This window comes from Tamandua tetradactyla, chromosome 3 (assembly GCF_023851605.1).
Source record: "Tamandua tetradactyla isolate mTamTet1 chromosome 3, mTamTet1.pri, whole genome shotgun sequence".
Lineage (NCBI taxonomy): Eukaryota > Metazoa > Chordata > Mammalia > Pilosa > Myrmecophagidae > Tamandua > Tamandua tetradactyla.
Genome location: NC_135329.1, coordinates 159,120,464 through 159,143,339, shown reverse-complemented (window position 1 = coordinate 159,143,339; position 22,876 = coordinate 159,120,464). Strand labels below are relative to the sequence as shown.

The 22,876-nt window shown below is 37.3% G+C and overlaps 1 pseudogene; it reads right to left on the bottom strand.

Annotated features, from left to right (window-relative positions):
* Positions 1 to 20,147: 20,147 nt before the first annotated feature.
* Positions 20,148 to 22,258, bottom strand: LOC143675813 (UV radiation resistance-associated gene protein-like; annotated as a pseudogene).
* Positions 22,259 to 22,876: the final 618 nt, after the last annotated feature.

Sequence of the window (22,876 nt, the reverse complement as noted above, 5' to 3'; positions counted from 1 at the left end):
TACACTATCATTTTCTGATTTTATATGTAATCAAGCAATTCTTTTGTTTTGTAACTCATTCTGATAATGGCGTAAGAAGACATATATTGGACAATATAAAACTCTCCAGCTATATCATTTTTTAATCTATGTAACAAAATACTAGATTTGATTTTCTCAGTTTTTAAGGCTTATTTCCTAATTAGAAGACATAATATGAATTTAAATAGAAATTCAGTTTTATATTGTATCAATCAGAATTAACTTTGGCAATGTTTTTAATATCTCTCAGAATATATGGTAGTCTTATAAAGACCCTTTCATCAATATATGAATATATTGCATGCCCATGCAAAAAATTATTTAATATGATTAGATAAGTGAAAATGAACAGTAGTTGAAAGCATATCTAGCAGTACTAAATGCTGTTTTTAAGTAAATGAGTCCTTGCCTTTAAATTCCATACTATTTCTACTATACAAGCTTAGGCCCTTAGGATAATATTTCAGCAGGATATTTGTATTACTAATTGGATTAAATATTTTAATGCATTTAATATTTTATTTTTTAAGACTATTGGTGGACTCAAGTAATAAACTTGTATCTAGTATCTTTGTATTAGGCATTATACATATCATATGTGGTGAATTAAATTATATACCCCTCAAAGGACACGTTCTTGATCTGTGTTCCTATGGAAGTAAGACCATTTATATATATTTATGATCTTTTGAAGATGTTACTCTTTGTAAGGTGTGCCACTTGCATCAGGATGGGTCTTGATTAATATTAAGTGGTGTCCTTATGAAGATAAGAAATCAGAAACCTGGGGTCAGAGAAGGCCACAGGGAGAAGCCAGAATTCAGCAGAAAACAGAAGAGCAAACACATGTGAGAGATGGCCATGTGCCTGGTGGCAGACATGCAAGCCAAGGAACCCCAAGAATTGCAGCTTGCCAGCCCCAGAATGCTAAACACTTTGGGGAGAAAGCATTGCCTTGCCAATACCTTGATTTTGGACTTCTAGCCTCCAAAACTATGGACCAATAAATTCATATTGTTTAAACCAACCCATTGTGTGGCATCCGTCATAGTAGTCTGGAAAACCAAGACATCAGAGTATCTCATTACTTAGATAAAAATATTATTTGACCATAGTGCTTGATATTGAGTTTTTGGGAAATGCTCAAAGATAAGCTGGAGACTCTCCAAATCTAAGTTTTAAAGGCTTCTTCTCATAATCTAGATGAATCAAAAGGGAGGAAAACCAGGAGATAGCATCTTTTAGTACTAGGAAGCAGTTGGCAACTTTAAAAATCCATTTGCCATTGTATGTTAAATTTTTCTTTCTGATAAGAGAAAATAAAACATGGTATATTTGGAAGATTTAACATTTCCACAGAAGAAAACAATTACTAAATTATTTTTTGTCCTATGCATATTAGTAGAATAGCCTTAAGATTTTCTAGGAGAAACATTTTTAACATTTCTATGAAAAATGGATAACTAAAAATAACCAGGTAGAGAGTTCATAGTCATTCACATTCTTTTCCAACATGAAAATCTAATGAGGATTTGCTATTTCAAGTTATTCGAGCATGTGTAATTTAATTTTATTAAATCTTTGACCTATATTACTCTAATTATAATGAAGTTGTGAGGAGGGAGTAATCTTTACTCAACCCTGAACTTCAAACTGTGTAAAATCAGGTAATCTCCTTTTAGGCTCAAATAGGAATTCATTCAGAAGTTTACTGACTCCAGTTTGTCTCAACGGAGTTCTACCCCATGTCCAGTTACTGGTGGATCTTAGGTAACTGGTCACACCTGTAATAATTTCCTAGGTAACTGGATGCACCTAGTACTCATTCCCTTGGTAATCAATATATGATTAGAATATACATACTTTGTATTTGGCAAAATCCATACATTTGTACCTTGGCCTATGAGGTTAAAAACTATCATAATGTGGAAGGCCGAAATCTATCAAAGTGGGGAAGGCCTAATGGATGACTGTAAATCTTTCCACCATCAAAAAAAAAAAAAAAGAAAAGAAAAAAAAATCACATCCTAGAGGAAAAAGTGGGCAGAGGGCCACCCAAAAGAACTAAATAATGCAGGAGTGGTAGTCCTCATAACATTTTCATTTAATTCGGCTATCTGGTCTCCCACAAAGGCAAGCAGATCATGGAGAAAGTTAAGAGAATATCATGAATTCAGCCACTGTAGTAGGCTGAATATTGGTCTACTAAAGATATCAGGTCCTAATCCTTGGAACCTGTGTTCCTTATTTGGAAAAATCATCTTTGCAGATGTGATTAAGGATTTTGAGATGACATTATCCTGAACTATCTGGGTGGGACCTAATAAGAAAGAGGCAGGGGGCATTTGACACAGACACACAGAGGAGACTAGAGTGATGCAGCCAAGGAATGCCAACAGCCACCAGAAGCTGGAAAAAGCAAGAATTGATTCTCTAGCCTCTCTACAAGGAGGACAGCCCTGCCAATGCTTGATTTCAGATCTCTGGCCTCCAGAACTATGAGGGAATAAATTCCTGTTGTTTTAAGCCACCAAGTTTGTGGTAATTCGTTAAAATAGTCATTAGATATAATACTTTTGTTAAATCAGATTAGCAAGGACTCAGTTACATGGCATGTGGCCATGGATTCTGAAAATTTCATGCTTTTTATCCCAGTCAGAAATAAGGACTACAATTTACTCGTTTGATCAAGCAAACATTGATCTGATTGTTACTATGAGTGTATTACCTGGATTTCATCAATAGTCAGCTGATTACATATATGGCTGATAACATCTACATTTGGCAAAGGAGATTGCCTTCAGCAATGAGCAGAGTCTCCTTATCAATCAGTTGAAGGCCTTAAAGGGAGAATTGAAGATTTCAGCAGTCAGAAAGAAAAATTTCCATCTCTACTTCAGCCATCTGGCTTCTCATGGGGAATTCAGGGTCACTATCCAGTTGCCCTATGGAATTTGGACTTGCCAATCCCAACAACTGAATATACATATATGAGAGAGTGAGAGAGATGATAGATAGATCCTATCTATTCTGCTTCTCTGGAGAACACTGACTAATACAAAAAAGGTTCACATTCACTGGAACAAATGATAGCATAAATCCACATTCTTCATACAGGGCTGTTTAGCATACTTCTTCATAATATAGTCTGAATAGACATGGACTGCTGAATATCTTGCAGAAAATCACATTGGTCCTGTATAGATAACATTATGTTAATCAGATGGGGTGAACAAGACATAAACGAATGTAGGAATCCTTGGTAAGGCATATTTGTATCAGAAAATAGGAGATAAACCACACAAATATTCCATCAGTGAATTTTTAGGGCCCTAATCATCTGTAGAATACTCAGGCATATATCTCCATAGGACAAGTTATTGCATTTTGCCCCTCTTCTCTTAATGGAAACATAATTATCTTGTTATCTGTTTTTGATGGGAAAAAAATTCCTCTAGATTAGACCACATATAGATAAATGCTTTGTCTGATCAGGAGCCTGGAAAGAGAAAGACTGGATAGTCAGAAATAAGGAAGTTCCAGGTAAAGCATGTCTGTAGACCTAAGGAATTGACATATAAGGTATGAAAATCTTTGTATCCCATCAAATACCCACCAGAATATCCTTTACAAAGGAGACACTAAACAATGAAGTAGACTGAATGATTTGACTACTTTGACGTGAGTGGGCCTCTTTCATCATGCTTAATGGTATAATGGGTACATAAATTGAGTAATTGTGGTGGCAAAATGGAAGCTATGAGTAGGACAGCAGCCAGGTTTCTCACTAAGGTTGATATAACCATAGCCACTGCCAAATGTCTAACTAGCCAGCAACAGAGACAAATGCCCACATCCTAGTATGGCACACATACCCCAAAGATATCTGTCAACAATTTGGTGGTATGTTGACTACATTGTCACTCTTCTATCTTGGAAGGGATAGGGATTTGCTTTGACTAGAAATGATAGAATTCTGGTGTAGGTTTGGTTTGATTTTCCAGCTTGCAGCATCTCTGCCTCACTGAGAGATGCACCAATATAGGATACCACATAACATCACAACAGACTAAGGTATCCATTTCAAAGAAGGGAAGATATATCAGTAGGTACATGAGCATGGAATCCACTCATCCTATAATGCATGACCCAGAAGATTTAGCACTGATAAATGATGCCAAATGACAGAAGGCATAGCTTAGTGGTTAGCTCAGAAAAAAATACTTTGCTATGATGGGGTGTCAACCTCTTATTGTTCAAGTCTATACTCTAAATCAACTACCACTCTCCAGTGCAGTGTACTCAAGAGGTAGAATACATGTGTCCAGGAACCAAAGGGTGAAAAGAATGGCTCCCTTTACCATCATCCCAAAGACCCAATTGCAGAATTTGTGCTTTCCATTCCTGCAAACTTGCATTTTTAAAATGTAAAGGTACTGGTTCTTAAAGGGTGAATATTTTTATCAGGAAATATAGCGAACATCCCAATGAACTTTAAATCATTGTTACCACCCGGGCACTTGAGAATTTGTTTGCCACAGCACTAGCAGGCAAAAAGAGTCACTGTAATGGCAGGGGTAATTGATCCTGATCAGCAGAAAAAGGTAGAGTTGTTGTTAAACAATGAAGGCAAGAAGGAATATGTTTGAGACCCAGCTGACACACATAAGCATCTCTTGCTAACCCCTTGCCAATTTTGATGGTAAATGAAAAGTGCACTAGCCATGACCTGAACAGAGCACAGTAACCAGGGCTTTGGATCACTTGGGATACCCACCAGATAAACTACCTAGATGAGGAAAGATACTAGCTACAGGTGAGACAGAATCAAGAATAGATCTAGAAGAGGAAGATGATGAGTATAAATTCTGGCTTTGAGTCTAGAAACAGATACAGAGTCTTTAGTTCATCACTGTATTTTCCTTTTATATTTCTCACAGGATAGGAAACAGAATCCTACAGAAGCTACTCATACATCTTATGCAAAGAAGTAGATTGAATAGAGCAAGGAGTAGATTTGACACTGTACACTCACCTCTCCCTTTGAGAGTGAAAGGTTTATTCTCTAGCAGCTGAAAGCCTTCAGCTGAAAGCCCACTCTGGGATTTGTTCTCTTCTAAAGAGAGTTGCCGCAGCCATACCTGCTCCTCCTTTCCAGGGGCAGCCTGTGTGCAATGACTGGTTGATGAGGGAGGATGAAGACCTGAGGAGAAAGATCATCCTAGCTTTAGAACTCCCCATGGTGTCAACTATGATCTTTGTTGTGGGGATTTCATTACAGCCCAATTTCTCCCTCTGACTAGTCCTTCTTCCTCCTTTCTCCCTCAATTCTTAATCTTAAAAGCACTCTCAAATGAACTTCTCACATGCTAATCTCTGTTCTTTCAATACACTCCCTAGGGAATCTGACCCACATGGATTATAAAGATACAGGTAGTGTTGTTAGTACCATTATAAGTATCATCATTTAGTATTATAGTAAGCATAGAAACAGACTGGGAGATAAATTTAAACAAATATCCTTTATTTTAATAAATGTAGGAATATTAGGCTTAATATGATTTTCAGATATTTGATGGGGAAGGGATTCAAAATTCTGGTTTGCATTATTAAAAATATTTTCCTTGAGATAATTTCCTTCTCCATAAATATAAATGAGTATTCATGTTCTTGTATGAGATTAGTATGGTTACAATGAATGAGATCTCCAGTTAAAAATGCTATGTTCTTAGCTCATTTTTAGAATACCATTAAAAATTTATGTGTGATCACCTTACCTTCAGGATAAGGAAAGGTGTGGATGTTTTAGCTGAAAAATGCATACATTATACAAGTTCTAACTCATTAATTTTAGAAAAAATAAGGGAATGGTAATTTATCATTGAAAAGAATAAGAATATAATGTTTTGCCACCCTAATTCTCCCTTAAGTAAGGCAATCAAACTTATATTAGGGACTGTGATCTTGGTAGAATGCATACGGACCAAGACAATATTCCTATATTCTATCGTTTACTATAGTATTCCAAAGAGCAAACACAATGCGTGGTGAATAGTAGGTACTCACTGATTATTTTTTGAATAAATGGAAGAGTGAGCACTTATGGTTACTTTTGTTGTACATTAAATAAAATTAATCTAAAACTTTACCTTTAAAGGTGAAAATATCTGTAAATAATATTTGGATATTAAAAATAAAAAAGAAGAGCAAATATTTAAAAAAAAACAACCAAAAAATAGCTTAAGGACAGAGAAAGGCAAATCCTCTTCCTTATTAAAACATGATGTACAACAATATAACTGTTATTTAGAATAGAATACATTTGCTATAAACTTGGTTTTACAGTTTAAAAGCTATAGCCTTGTGTAAGTGTCTTGATCTTTCTGGATCTTAGTTTCCTCATCTGTAAAACAAAATTTAGCTAAACGAGATCCTCTAGTATTGCTGCAACCAAGTGGGTTAGAAGTTTTATAAAAAATAGTAAGCTCTCCTCATGGTAATTTTAGATTAAAGGAGACTAAAGAAACATCACAACTTAAAGCATTGTGTACTACTTGATCGGGGCACAGGCATTAATGGAACTGGGGGGGACATGGATATGGTCTGTATATGAGATGATATTGTATCAATGTTAAATTTCTTAGGTATGATAATGATTTTTCATTACATAGGAGAATGTTTTAATTAAGAGATACTTGATAAAGTATTTGGAGGTCAAGTATCATGATAGTTCCAACTTTTAAACGATTCAAATAAAGAAAAACAATAGACATATGAAGAGAGAGAGAGAGAATAGGGGAAAACAATTTTGCAAAACAAATGTGGCAAAACGTTAAACTAGGTTAACCTAATATGAATCTAGGTGAGGAGGATATTAGTGAGCATTATATTATTTGGTTTTGAATGTTGCCAAATAAAAAGCTTAAGAGAAATCGATCCTTTGAGGTAAATATATTATTATGCCAATGATTCAGAAAAAGAAAACAAAGCAGAAGAGACGATAAATAATTTATTCAAGATTAGACTAAGCCCTAACACCAAAATCTCAAGCCCTGTTTCTCATGTATACTTTACTGCACTACCTCCACTAAAATGTAATATCTTAATGCCATGACTGTCATACTCAACTTTTAATCTTATACAGTACAAATATTATGCTCTCCACATAAAAAACATTATATATATATATAATGTTAATGAAAAAAATATCCAACCAGTCATGCTTATGAAAAACAATAAAACTTGACTAAGTCAGATATACGGTAAGGATACATGAATAAATAGTAGGCAATTTATTTAATCTAAAAATGTTTACCAAGTAAAAGCTTACAGCAAACATTATTTTTAATCATGAGATACCAGAAGACTTTCCATATAATCAGGACAAGATGAATTTCACAAGCATAATTTAATTATTTTAGTGAGAAATGTAAACACCACACTATACTAAGGCCAGAAAAAGAAATAAAGAGTATAAATATTTGAAAAACAAACTTTCATTATTTACATGCAATAAAATTGTCTATATAGAAAAATCAAGATGATCTGAAGATAAAATATGAGAACCAACTGAAGAGGTAAAAATGTTACTGGGTACAAAATCAATGCATAGTCCCTTGCATTTTGAAAAATCAATAATAGAATTTCTATTTCTGTCGATGATAGAAAGCTGTTTTTAGACTTATTCTATTACCATAAACAATATAAAACAGGACAAAATGTATTAATTAAGTGCCACTGGAAAATAAAAACACAAAATATTGATGCTTACATAAATTACATAAGTTGAGTTTCACAGTCACCCAGGCTTTCTGCCAGGGAACAGTCTCCAAACTGACTGCAAAAGGAAAGAAATGAGAGCTATGGAGGAGACAAAAAATCTGCATAGGGTTTCGCTCCATTTTCTTGGCTAAATCCTAAACTGACCATTTACATTGTAAGACTTAGTAGAGAACAGATGCTGAGGGAGTAGAGCTGAAGAGAGATTTTCAAGGTATTTTAGTTCTGTAAAGGCCAATGGAAATTAAAAACAGAAAAATACAGTGTGTAAAATGAATAATTCATTGGGTACCATGTCAGCAGATTGAACAAAGTAGACAAAAGCATCACTGAACATGAAGACAGGTCAAGAGAAATTTTGCATTTGAAACACAAACAGAAACTAGGATGATGATGTTAATAGTTAGAAGAGAGCATTCAAGGTGAGCCAAACAATATCAAGCAGTATGTAACTGGAATACTAGAAGGTAAGGACAGAAAACAAGGGGCAGATACTTTAGGAGTTGTAGTTAAAAAATTTCTAAAATTGTTGAAAGACATCAATCAACTGATCAATGAAGCTCAGGAAATCTCAAGAAGGATAAAATAAATACCAAACCTAGGTACACGACAGTTAAATGACAAAAACTAAAGTTAAAGAGAAAATCTTAAAAGCAGACAGAAAGCAAAAGTCTCATTCACTGATAGGAACCTGAAACAATGATAGCTGACATCTTATTAAAATAAATAAATAAAAGACAGAAAAATAGAATAAAATCTATAAGAGTTTGAAAAGAAATACTGATGAATTAAAATTCGATAGCTGGTAAAAAAAATCTTCAGAAATTATAGCAGAATAAAAGCAGTTCTCAGACAGACAAAAGGTGATAGAATTCATATCCAAAAGCTCACATCATATGAAATATTAAGAAATATAAGAATTTGTATGTTGAAAAAAATGTTTCCAAATGTAATCCTGGAATGTTCAGAAGTAATGACAAAATTTATACAGACAAAACATATAGTTAAATAAAAAATTCTGTTTTTTTAATTCTCTTGAAAACTCTGCTAACCATTTAAAGTAAAAACAAAATATGCTGGGGAAAAACATGTAGAGCTAAAATATATAACCACAAGTGCACAATGGAAAGGAAGTGGTGTAAATGAAGTGTTATTCTTGTAAGATTCTCATATTTTATATTAATTGATATAATATTTTTTGAAGTGGATTATGACTAGTTAAAGATGAGTACTACAATTCCTGGAGAGAAATATGGGAAGGCATAGCTAAAAATCCAATAGATAAGATTGAGAAAAAAGAGACTATTAAGAATAATTAACCCACTAAAAGAAAGGATAGAAGGGATTCCAATTAACTGCTATTCTTAAACCCAATGTATAGAATTACTCTAAAAATAATGGAATTAAACACCTTAATACAAATACAGAGATGATCAGATGGGATAAAAAATAAGATGAACTAATATGGTTTGTACAAGAGAAATACTTTAACTATAAAGGCATAGATAGGTTGAAACCAAGCACAAAGAACACAATATTGTGCAGACACTGTGAGAGCACCAGAGTGGCTAAATTAATATCAAACAAAGCCAACTTCATGAAAAAAGTGTTACCATTATAGAAATGCCATAATTATGAAAAGGGTCAATTCATCAGGAAGCAATAATAATGCTGAATCCCTATGCACCTAACAACATAGCTTTAAAGTGCATGAAGCAGGGTGGTACACTGGTGGCTCAGTGGCAGAATTCTTGCCTGCTGTGGCAGAGACCTGGGTTCAATTCCTGGAGCCTGCCCATGTAAAAGAAAAAGAAAAAAAAAATGAAGAAAGCTGAATTGATAAGACTGAAAGGGGAAATATATAATCTACAACTATTGTTGGAGATTTCAGCACAACTCTCTCAGTAATCAAAAAAAAGACAACTAATTGAACATCAATAAATCAGTAAAGATATGGGCAATACTACCAAAAGCTTATCCTAATTGACCTTACAAAATACAACACTTAAAAAGTCAGAATTATACGTTCTGTATTAAACTTCTACCTCAAAAATCTAGAAGAGGCCATTGTAGGGAGCTGTAGGGGTGGCATAATGTGTTGCAGGATTTAGTTAATCCTCCAGGGAAGCTAGTTAATAGCCAGTAACTGTCTGAAACAACTGTTTGGAGACTTCAGAGACCAGACACACATCACACACCAGCCAGGAATGAGTGGAAGTATGAGACTAATAAATTGCAGTGAGGAGGTGCAAGTAAATCCTTCCATACTGTTGAGTCTGGTGCCCTCCCCCATTGGCACAGCAGAGTCACTCCTTGGTAGGAAACAGAAACCCTCTCTACTAAGAGCAAGAGAAGGGTATCTCAGTCAGGCTCGAAATGTGGCTATTACCATTTAATAGCCTGCTGAATACCAGCTCCAAATACCGATAAATTTATAACACAATCAAGATGGTAACTGGAAGTTCTGTTGCAGCCCCACTCCAAGCAGGGAGGAATCAAGGCTGATTAAAAAAAAAAAAAAAACAGAAGCTTTTGGAGTTAGCTGAGTTCAGATTGCTGGAAGAGAGTTGTACCTCAAGAAAAGGGGCACATAGAACCGAGTACCAATTCCAGTTCTTGATTTGCAAACCTGGGGTGCTGGGAACATCCTCTGAGAACAGCTTTTTTTTTTTTTTTTTAAGCAGCCCTATTGAAGAAAGAAGCCAGGTTTTTTTCACTTTCAGCCCTGCCGCAGGTGGGAGCAGAAATATGGTTAACTCAGAGTAAAAGTTAACTGACAGGTGGTAGTTCCCTAAAGGGCTTATCTTCTCCAAAAAAGGGGGGTGTAGGGTCCAGCACAAGTGGTGGCTCTCATTTAGAAAATTTACATCCAAGGGGCTGGGATATTAACAACAGTTTCAAGCTACATAAGCAGAGACCAGATTGTGTTTCAAATATGTACGAACAGGGGTGGAAGTGGTGCTGCTTGAGAATCACTGTAATTTTTCCAGTCTGCAGGACACAGGGAGCTGAAGAATGGGTCATCCCCCCAGAAAAGGGAGGGGGCAAGGTCCAGTGCAGGCAGTGAGTGATATTTAGAGAATTCAGACCCCAGGAACTGGGAAAATATGAACAGTTTAAGCCCAATTAGCCCTCAGCCTGTCTCAAACCATGTCTCTGGCAGGGACAGGGTTTGCTGATAATTAAAGGCATAGTACCACTTTAAGCCTGTAGGGAGCAGTGGGCTGACAAGTGCCATCTGTTGGGCAAGACAGGAAAAGCACAGAATCAGAAGGCTTCACAGGAAAGACTGGCAACCTGCTGGCTCTCATCCCCAGGGAACATTGATATGGATAAATACCCCTTTCAGGAGTCCTGGACCTGTCATGTCTGGGAAAAACTGACTGGGGTAGATCCTTTCTGAGGGGAACCTTCTCCAATAATTAGCCCTCCAGGTAAAGGTGCTACAAAATGAAAGGAGTGTTAAAAACATATAATGGCAAAAAGAAGGCCCCCCCCCCCAAAAAAAAATGCAAACTACCACAGCAGATCAACATTCCCTGAGGAAGGAGAGGAAAGAGAAAGCTTTTTCCTGGGCAAAACAACTGCACAAAAAAAGGAATCTCAAAAATCATTCCACATATGCAAGGCAAGAATGAGAAAAATAAGGGCTGAAAAAATTCTGATAATTTAAACAGAAGCTATGCTAAAGGTCTAGAATAAGTTGAAATAAATGCCAAAGAATCGTTAGAGCACAAAGCCAACCAACAAGAAAACCCTAGGCAAAAAAAGAGAAAATAACCTCCAAAATAAATTTATTGAAAAAAAATCAGAGGTCTAGGCACCAGCAAAACATCACAGTCATACTAGGAAGTACAAGGATTTGGCCCACTCAAAGGAACAAACTAAAACTTCAGATGAGATACAGGAGTTGAAACAACTAATTACAGATGTTCAAACAAAATCTTTTAAATAAATTCAATGACTTGAAGGACAATGTGGCAATAGAGCTGAAGGACCTAAAGAAGACATTGGGTATTATTAGTCCGTGTTCTCTAGACAGAATCAACAGGAGACATGTGTAAACATAGGATTTATAAAGGTATCTCACACAACAGTGGGAATGAAGAGTCCAGAATTTGCAGGGTGGGTTGTGAAGATGGCAGCACTGATGAAGTCTTGATGAACTCAACAGAGAGTCTCACTGGCTGAAGAAGCAGTGAAAAAGGCTCTCTTCCTCCTTGAAAGTCTTTAACTGATTGGAGTATCTCATTTGTAGGAGACATACCTTAGTGATCACAGATGTAATCATCCACAGTTGCAATCAACTGACTGATGATTTAATACACCAGCCTTCTGGTTTACCAATCAGCCACGAAATGCCCTTGCAGGAATGATCAGGCCAGTGCTTGTCTGAACAGAGAACAGGGCATCACCACTTGACTAGGTTGATACCAGAACCTAACCATCACAGTTCACCCGTTATCAAGTTGGAACCTGTACACATCACCTTGAAACAAGCTTAATTTCCAAATATAACACAATAGCAGACATATATTTCACCTAATAATACTCAACTGTCCTGCACACAACCAGAAATTCACCATATCTCTCCAGAAGACAGTGCAAGTCCTTAGGTAGCATTCACTCTTACACTTCATCTCCTATGACTTAAATCCTATAACATGAATAATACATCTTATGTCATAGGATGAGGAAAACAAGATATTTGCTTTTGAGAAATACAAACCTACTCATAACAATACAGGGAAGAAACATTCATACAATTAAGACCTCATTTTGGTAACTGCTCATGTGGCCATAGTTCATATTTATTACTACCTTCTTCTACTAGCCATTCCATGTTCCTTTTACCCTCAGAAAGTGCTTTGGCTGACCATGGTATTTTGCCAGGTGGGATGACACAAACCTTCATTCCTCAGGTTTCTGAGCCATTGGTTGTTCTGTCTGGCCTGGGTTATTGTAGTTTTACATTGACTTTAATCATAGAACATGGTAATAATAAGAAACATCCTAGGGGATCTACTGTGTTACAGAAAAGTTCCTCTTTACCTTCATTGTGTAGTTGTAGTCTTATTTCTCCTTGTTAGTCAGGGTCAATCAACCCAGACAAAACAGTAATCCCCTTTCATGCCTGTTGATTCAGTGGCATGAGAATCCCAAAGTGGCCAGGTGGCAGTATTCCAATTCAATAGAATCATTATTGTGTCCCCTGGCAGGATCACTCTTCCTTTTAGGAATAAGATGTGTAGACCAGTAGAGCTTTCAGGAACAGGAAGCAAACACTTTTCTAGTGCATCACTAGGGGTGAGAGTGAGTGGTGCCACTCCCAATTCCACTTCTTGATTCCTGGCTACGGGAGAAACAGCACCACACAGTGGAGTGGATGCTGATTCAAAGTATACATAGCCTACTGGAGAACACTGTCCCAGCTCTGCCAGATATTGCCACCTAGTTAGCACATAATTGGGTCTTCAAAAGGCCATTTCTTCTTTCTATCAACATAGTTGCCTCTGAATGATGGGAAAGATGATAAGTCCAGGGAATTGCACGAACACTTGCAAATTCCTGCACTTCATTTTCTGTGAAGTGTGTTCTTTCATCAATAGTAATGCTGTGTGGAATACCATGAAGGTGGATAAGGCATTCCATAAGTCCAGGGGTGATAGTTTTTGCTGAAGCTTTGTGTGCAGGGTAGGCAAACCCATATCCAGAGATTGTGTCTATTCTAGTTAGAACAAATTGCTACCCCTTCCATGATGGAAGTAGTCCAATGTAATCAACCTGTTACCATGTAGTAGGCTGATCACCTCAGGGAATGGTGCCATATCAGGGACTGAATGTGGGTCTCTACTGCTGGCAAAGTGGCCATAGTCATGTCAGACATGGTGAGTGTAAGTCTACATTGCTGAGCCCATGTGTAACCTCCATCCCCATCACCATGCCCACTTTGTTCAGTGAACCCATTGGGCAATGGCAGGAGTGGCTCAGGAAAAAGGCTGACTTGTATGCACAGGACCTCATTCACTTGATTATTAAAAGCTTTGCCAAAGTCACCCTCTGGTGAACATTCCCATGGTACACAGATATCTTCATGTTCTTTGCCCACTTAGAGAGGTCTATCCATATACCTCTTCCCCAGACCTCTTTGTCACTGGTTTTCCAATCATGCTCCTCCCAAGTCCCTGACAATCCAGTCAAACATTAGCAACAGCCCAAGAGTCTGTATACAAACACACCTCTGGCCAGTTTTCCTTCCAAGCAAAATGAACAACCAGGTGCACCGCTCAAAGTTCTGCCCATGGGGTGATTTTCCCTCACCACTGTCTTTTCAGGACATTCCAGAAGGGGTTTATAGTGCTGCAGCAGTCCACTTCTGGATGGTCCCTGCATATCGTGCAGAACAGTCTGTAAACCAGGCCCGAGTTTTGTCTTCCTCAGTCTATTGACTGTAAGGAACTCCCCAAGAGGCCATAGCTCTGGTCTGGAAAAGAGAAGGAAACGTGGCAGAAGTAAGGGCCATGTAACTTGTGCTTTCAGGACCTGCTTGAGACCTTGTATTTTATAAACCACCTCCATTTTATGATGAAGTGCTGCTGTACATGTCCACTCTTATGGCTTGGTGGGTCAGACAACACTCAGGTCATGAAAGGCAACTTAGATCTCATGGTAACTTGGTGGCCCATGGTTAAGCACTCAGTCTCTACTAAGGGCCATAACAGGCTAAAAGCTATTCTCAAAAGGAGAGTTTTCTGCAGCAAATGGTGTCTTTGCACAAAATTCTAAGGGTCTGCATTGTGAGTCTCCCATAGGGACCTGCGAAAGCCTCCAGACAGCATCCCTCTTTGCACTGACACTTCCAGCACTATAGGATCTGCTGGATCATATGGCCCAAGTGGGAGAACAGCTGGCACAGCAGCCTGGACCTGTTGCAGAGCCTCCTGTTTTTCCAGTCCCCACTGAAAAATAGCAGCTTTTCTGGTCACTTAGTAAATGGTCTAGAGTAGCAGACCCAGATGAGCAATATGTTGTCTCCAAAATCCTAAGATGCCAATTATGCATTGCGCCTCTGTTTTTTTGGTCGTAGGAGGCACCAGATGCAACAACTTATCTTTCATCTTTGAAGGGATATCTCAATATGACATGACCCACACCACTGGTTACCTAGAAATTTCACTGATGTGGAAGACCCCTGTATTTTTTCTGGATTTATCTCCCATCCTCTGACATGCAAATGCCTTACCAATGAGTCTATAGTAGTTGCTATTTTTGGCTCACTGGGCGCAATCGACCTGATCAGTGCGATGTCTTGGGGGAAGGAGATACGATCAAGGTCTCTGCAGACAAGATTGTGACATAACAGCTATTGAGAAGAAAGCATTTGCAATATCCATAGCTACATATCAGCTACCAGGGTGTGTGCTGATTTGCTCAAGCAATGATACCACATCTGGAACAGCAGCTACATTGGAGTCACCACTTAATTAAGTTTACAAAAATCCACTGTCATCCTTCAAGATCCATCTGTTTTCTTTCAGGCCACAATAGGAGAGTTGCATGGGGATGTGGTGGAAATCACCACCCATGCATCTTTCAAGTCTTTAAGAGTGGCACTATCCTCTGCAACTCCTCCAGGAAATCCAGTATTGTTTCTGATCTACTTATTTTGCTACAGTTATAGTGGCTTTCTCTTGCCCTTTCTTACCATGATACCCTTATTCCATGAGTCAGAAAAACCAATATGGGGTTTCTGTCAGTTGCTGAGTATGTTGATTTCACTTATACATTCTGGAACTGGGAAAATGACCATAGAATGGGTCTGGGGAACCACTGAAGACACTGTGAGATGGAAACTATCAGTCAGCACACTTCCATAAGCCCCTACTATGACTGGTGAACCAGACTGATGTTTTGGCCCTCCTGGAATTAGTGTCACTTCTGAGTCATTGTCTAATAATTCCTGAAATATCTGATCATTTCTTTTTCCCCAGTGCAGAGATGCCCTGGTAAAAGGCTGTAGTTCTCTTTTGAGAAGGCTGGGAAGAAGGTTGACAATGAAAATTTTGGGCAATTTAAAAAGGTACTTTCCCAAGAGTACCCAGCCCTCCCCTCATTCAAGGGGCTCTGAATCTGTAAGCTGTCTCAAGTCTGGGAATTGATTAAAGGTCCATGATTTCTGTTTCTGTAATTCATGTTAGATTTCTGTTCACTTGACTTATAATTCTTCTGTTTATACATCTCAAACAAGAATTTTGTAGAGTGCCCATCTATTTTACTTCTAGGTACCCAGTGATCTACTAGCAATGCCACAAGTCTGCAAGAAAGATTATTTTGACTGCTACTTTGAGTCTGCTGTCCATTATGATGGGTACACTCACCTTGTCTATGGTAATTAGCTACCATATAGTCTGTGATCTAGGAAAGGGGGGTGTTATGAAACTTGAAAATGGGTCCAATATTTTCAATAAACTAGTTATTGTATAAATAAATAAATACATACATACATACATACATACATACATACTGCAACCAGAAGCAATGTTTAGAAGAAAATTTGCGGCTTTAAATATTTATGTTGGAACTGAAGAAATTTCTACAATCAATAATTTAACCTTCGAAATTAAAATGGAAAAATAAGAACAAATTAGAGTGGGCTACAGTGGCTCAGCGGGTATAGTTCTCATCTGCCATGCTGGAGACCCAGGTTCAATTCCCAGTGCCTGCCCATGTAAAAAAAAATAAAATAAAAAGGACAAAGTAAACATTAGATACAATACAGAAGGAATAATATAAATCAGAGTGGAAATGAATGAGACATCAAACACATGAAAAATAGGGTAAATCAGTGAAGCCAAAGTTGTTCATTGAATAGATTAATGAGATTGAATAAACTAGAGATAAGATTAAGAAAAGGAATGAGACAGGACACAAATGACGATTATCATAAATTAAAGTAGGCAGCCTTACAGAACCTACAGTTACTAAGCATATATTAAGAGGATATTATGAACAACTCTATGTTAACAAATTCAATTAATTAGATGAAAGAGAATAGTACAAAAATTACAAAAAGATACACAAGATAAAAATTTGAATAACTTAATCCTTGAAAATTATTAATGAAATTGCACTCATGATTATAAAGCATTCCACAAATTAAACTGTCAGCCCAGATGACTTCACTATTCAACTCTATTATGAAATATTAATCTAATTGATCCAAAGATTCTATGAAATTCCAATCAAAATCCTGGTCAAGTTTGTTTGTATGAATTGAGACAAGATAAAAACCATTAGCTTTTATGTTAGGAAAAATTATCAATAAAAAGAAAAAAATGATAAATTGTAGTGCGCCAAAATATAAATCTCTGTTCTTCAAAATGTATCACTAACAAAATGGAAAGTCAAGCCAAACACTGAAAGAAAATATCAGGTAGGGTATGTCTGATAAGGATGTACAACCAGAGTATATAAAGAACACTTAAACATGAATAAAACATGAATACACACACAAATACAATAAAAATGGGCAAAGCAGGGGTTCATGGGCAGTTCATTGGTATTATTCTCACCTGCCATGCAGGGAACCCAAGTTTGGTCCCTGGCTTGTGCATTTCCTCCCTCCAAAAAAAAATTCAGCAAATGGTGCTGCAATAATGGGATACTCACATGGAAAAAGAATGAACTGTGACTCCCACCATCCAGCATACAAAGAAAATGTGCAAAGGATTTTCATAGACATTTCAAAAATAAGTTATAAAAAATGGCCACTAAGCATAAATAATGATAAATAATTTTTGACTCCTCATCTTGAGGTCTAGCTACCTGACATTCATGCAGCCATAAGTTAACCTATTAGCTTTAATCCTCATTCTAATATTGCTGGATGGGATCTTTTTGATGGAGATGTGACCCACCCAATTGTGGGTGGTAACTTTTGATAAGATGATTCTCCACCCATTCAAAGTGGGGCTGCTTACTGGAGCATTTTAAGAGGGAACCACCTTGGAAAAAGTTTTAGAGCCAACAAAAGTCCACAAAGCCAAAGACCTTTGGAGATGAAGAAGGAAAATGCTCCTGGTGTAGCTTCATGAAAGAAGAAGCCAGGAAAGAAAGCTAGCAGACATCCACATGTACCTTCACAGCTGAGAGAGAGACCCTGAACTTCATTGGCCCTTTCTTTGGAGTTAAGGCATCTTTTTCTGGATGCCTTAGTTTGGACATTTTCATGGCCTCAGAACTGTAAACTTGCAACTTAATAAATTTCCTTTATAAAAGCTGTTTTATTTCTGGTATAGCACATTCTGGCGGCTTACAAACTAAAACACCAGATTCATGGTACAAAACAAGGTTGAGGGAAACTGACATCAATAAGTAAGTGGAGAGACAAGCCATGTTTCTGTAGTATATCCAATATTGTTAAAGTATCAATTCCCTCCAAATTTATCAACAAATTCAGTGCAATCACAAACCAAATTCCAGTATGCTTTGTTGAAATAATAGACCAATTCTTTAATTTAAATGCTAAATACCTAATTGGTGAGGTTGTGTTGCAACTTAAAATCTTATGAGTGAAAAAATTTGTACAAATATTGACCATGTGACCATGCAATTACTTTCCTAGGTATATATCCAAGATAAATGAAGTATATGTCCATAAAAATAACTGTATAAGCATGCTCCTGGACACCAAATATCCATGAAGAATATGAATGATAAACAGCTTGTGGTATATTGATTCAATGAATACTATTCAGCAACTAACTAGTGTGAATTACCAAGATATAAAACAAAATGGATGAATATTAAGAGAAATATGTTGAGTGGAAAAAGCCAGTCACAAAACAGTCCATACTATATGATTTCATTTATGTAAAGTTCAAGAACACACAAAATTAATCTGAGGTGATAGAATTCAAGATAGAGTTTGCAACTGAGGTGGAAGGGTTGACTTTAAAGGGCCATGAAGAAAATCTTTGGAATGATGGAAATGTTCTTGTTTTAAGTGTTTACATTTTAAACCAATGTATCTTGGTTTCAGTGTTGGTTACATGGAGTTTTTTTTAAAGTAAACAATTTTTATTCTTTTATATGATACATGGATATATGGATACATTTTCCTTAAACAGCTTGCAACCCTGAGGTGATATCCTTGGGTACATAAAGTATAAAGCAATAACAAATGAAATCTGAGCTCCAGGAATAACAAGTGGACTTTGAAAACATAATTTCATATTCATGCAATTGTGCACATACCAATAATATTCTATACCTCATCTAGTCTCTTAATCCAACTATCTCAACTGCCTTGCATTTGCTTCTTATATAGCTTGACTCTCTATATCTATTTCATTATTTACAATGCCTTCCTTCTGAGTGAAATTCAATAAATTAACATGTATTTACATGCAGGGATTTTATGTGGTGAATGCATTGCCAGAAAGTATGCATGGTTTTTGAATATAGCACTTTCCCACATAAAATCTTTAGACTCCAAAAGGGAATGGACACTATCTAACCGCAACAACTTTGGGGTCCTTAAGGTAACCCTGGGATCCACCAGGTAAGGTTTTTCATCTAATTTTTTAGGGCTACATCAAGGGTACAAATGATTAGAGGAGGTGGAAGGTCATGGCTACTGGTTAAAGAACTAGTGAATCTAAGTCCTCAGTTTTCAGGATGCATAACCTACCCACTAAGATGGGGCAACATTGAGGTTTATAGGTTGACTGTGTGGCCAGGTCACAGGTGAAGAGGGAAGGGAAAGACAGGACCAAGTATAAGGGGGCTACCGTGCTTCTTACTCATCAACCTAATGGCTGGCCAAAAGCACTGGTATAAATTTATTTCTGAATATTCAATTTTCTCATAGTTTTATAAACTATGGTGAAGGCAAATGTTTATGAGAAACTAAAGGTGAGTTCATTATATTAGTCGTATATGATCATCCCTCTGAGGATAACAAAGAAGTATAAATAAAAAGCAGTCAAATACCTGTAAGGTGACTTGAGCTATAAATTCTTTCAAATTAGAGATTGACTTTTGCCTTGAAACAACTATAAGGCCTGAAAAGCAAATCATGAAAGCAAAATCTAACTGCGTCTGGCCCATTGATATACAATAATCCTAAATCCTTCCTCAATTCACAGAGTCTGTTTTTCTGAGGAATATCCTCTGTTAATATTCATTTGTTCCATAATTACTACAAAGGGACTTTGTATTATAATTATTATTTATAATTTATTTATTTATATAATTTATTTATAACTACATAATAATTATTACTGTAGCTTTGTCCTCATTTAGGCAGTGACTCTGCTCTGGCCCAACTGACCAAGTACAACTGATCACTTAACAGAACTCATATGTGGCCTGTGGAAGCTGGATACGTTTTCATTCAGTGCATAGATCCTTTAGGACAACTTTTGAAATTATCACAGAACTTGTTCATTACACTTCACTGCCATGACACTGTCCACTGGGATGCAGTTAAAGGCTCCTAGTTGATTGCCTGAAGTGAAACCTGTGGCTTCCAGCCAGATGATTTCTTCTGCTTGCTCCACAGTACAGCAGAGTTCAGCTTCTGAGACTGAGAAGAGCTCACCTGAGTTGGACATTTGTGGCACCCACCTGCTCGCTGAGTAGGAGAGTGTAATTTACTGTGGTGGGATGTCCAGAGAGACCTTCTCTCTGTTCTTGGCTAGTGTTCACAGTCACATGGCTTTCATTTAAGCAGTCACCCAAAGCTAAACTTTTTCTTGTTTTCTTTGGAGAAGACCAAGGAGGAATCCAAAGAGAAGGACAGAGATGCTGTCTTTCTCTTGGATTCTCCCATGGAAGGGATAATAGTCACAGGGTTGGTTAATGCTGAGTTGTAACTGGGAGTAGAGGATTTGTACTGCAGTCTTTCATTCTCTGAGCTGGCTCGCTTTCAGAGGAACCCATATCTGCACTCCCAAAATATGGAGCTTTGTCTCTTTAGAACAGGGATTGCACTGGAGGTGTGATGTCTGTCATATCTGACCATTAGTCCATGCTCCATGAAGTTTTTCAGTTTAGGAAGGGTTTGCCTCAAGTCTGGAGTCCCTAGTCCATGTTGATGTCTTAGCTGCTATGTTTTTGTTTAGAAGACAGACACCATCATTAAATTGCAACTTCTCCCCTCCTTTTGGATATAGTGGAAACTCTCCTTTTCAGTCAGCTTGTCATTGATTTTATCATTGACTATTGATCTAGATGCCTTACAAATTATAGGATACCTGAGGGGCATTTGTAGGAGAAAGGAAATCATGGTGGCCAAACATGCAGTGAAACCAGGGGCAACAGTGGTGCTTTCATCATCTTTTACTTGGAAGTCCTCAGAATTGGGCAACTTGACACAGTATACAAAGTAATCCTTATGTTCATTCAAATCAATAGGGTAAATGTAGGAAAATTCAGATAGTAATTGCCTGCATAGAACTATTAGCTGAGCATTAGAGCATTAATCTTCAAAAAGAGTTCTCTTTTTGCAGTGCACTCCATCCTCAAAAGGAATTCCTTCTGGAATTGAAGCTTGAGGTGTTCGGCTGAAAATGCATGTCCTTTGTCCTTAATGTAATCCGTTGCTTATGCAGTAATGCCACCTCCGGTCCCAAAGCTTTCTTCTGTCTTTCCAGTTCATTTCAAAGGACCCACATTTTTAACTGCAGGCATTTACTTTCTTCTTTCAGCTCATTGCTTGTAGATGTGAGTCTTAGCTTTTCTTCAATTTCCTTTTCAATTTTCTGAACAGTTACTTGAGTCTGCTTAATTGCACACTGGGCTCTATGAAGCCATAGCAAAGCAGAGACATCATAAGGATTGTGAACACAGTTTTGATTCATCTGAAGACTATTCTTCTGAACATTCAAATAACCCTTATGTTCAAATGGATTGCTATAGTAGCCATTATTGAGTCCCCAAACTATTTCATTTTGGTTACAGACATGAAATTAATGATCCAATATTTCAGCCCATCCAAAAAGACTTTCCATTCAATCAACAGGTAATAAACATCCTCTTATCCATCCCAGATCCTCATCACAAAACAAGACACAGATGCATGAAGATGGTCTGGCATTATTCCACAATCAAGACTCCCCCACGTTGGATTAAAGGAATTCTTAATCATTCACTTCTTTGCAATTCTTTATATATCTTTTCAGCATTACACAAGTGAAGTGTGAAATAGGTATCAAGGAGTCAATGGCCATTTCTATGAATGTTGTAAGCAGAAATGTTTTGAAGTTGTCGAAGACACTGCTGCTGAAACAGGAGCTCCACATGCAGGATCCGCGAGGCAAGAACCCAGAGGCAGCATGGCGGCGGGGCCCTGGGGGTGGCAGAGAGACCAGGCCCCCATCCACGCCAAGGTGCTCATCTTGACCCAGTGGCTGTCATTCAAAAGGGCCAGTGTTCCTTGGGCATCCATCCCCATCTCCTAACCACAACCCTCGAGCCTCTGCAGCCTAGAAACACAACACCTGAGAGGCAAGGTTGCCACTGCCACTGACATGTACATTTTAAAAAGCTCATTAAATTATACAGATAAGATTCTTCATTTTTACTGTGTAAATTATGACTTCACTTAAAAAGAGGTGAATAAATTGAATATCAAAAAAAATGTAAACTATGAAGCAAGCAACTTTTTGGTCAACAGTGAAGGCATTATTGTTAATCCAGTACCTGACTCTCAATAAAAGAATCTAACATATTAGCAGAAATTTTATTTAAGCCATCTCTGTACTGAAAAGTAAGTTCCAAGAGAAGGAAGTAGAAATCAGATAAATATGAATGGGTTTGCAGATGGGAAGTTGAGGTCTTGGAAGTAACCACAGTAGGGAGCCAGGGAAGGGAGGAATGGGTAAGCAGTCAGCAGAGAAGAGGCGCTGAACCCCGCCTTCCTCAAAGTTTTACTACGGGTTCCAACTTACCATACACATAAATTATATCTAGGCTTATATTTTTCAATTGCTTAAGTTGAATATAATCAGCACATGAAATCAGATCCTTTTGAGGGTGAATTAATAATTCTATGAAGTCAGTAAAAAAAAAT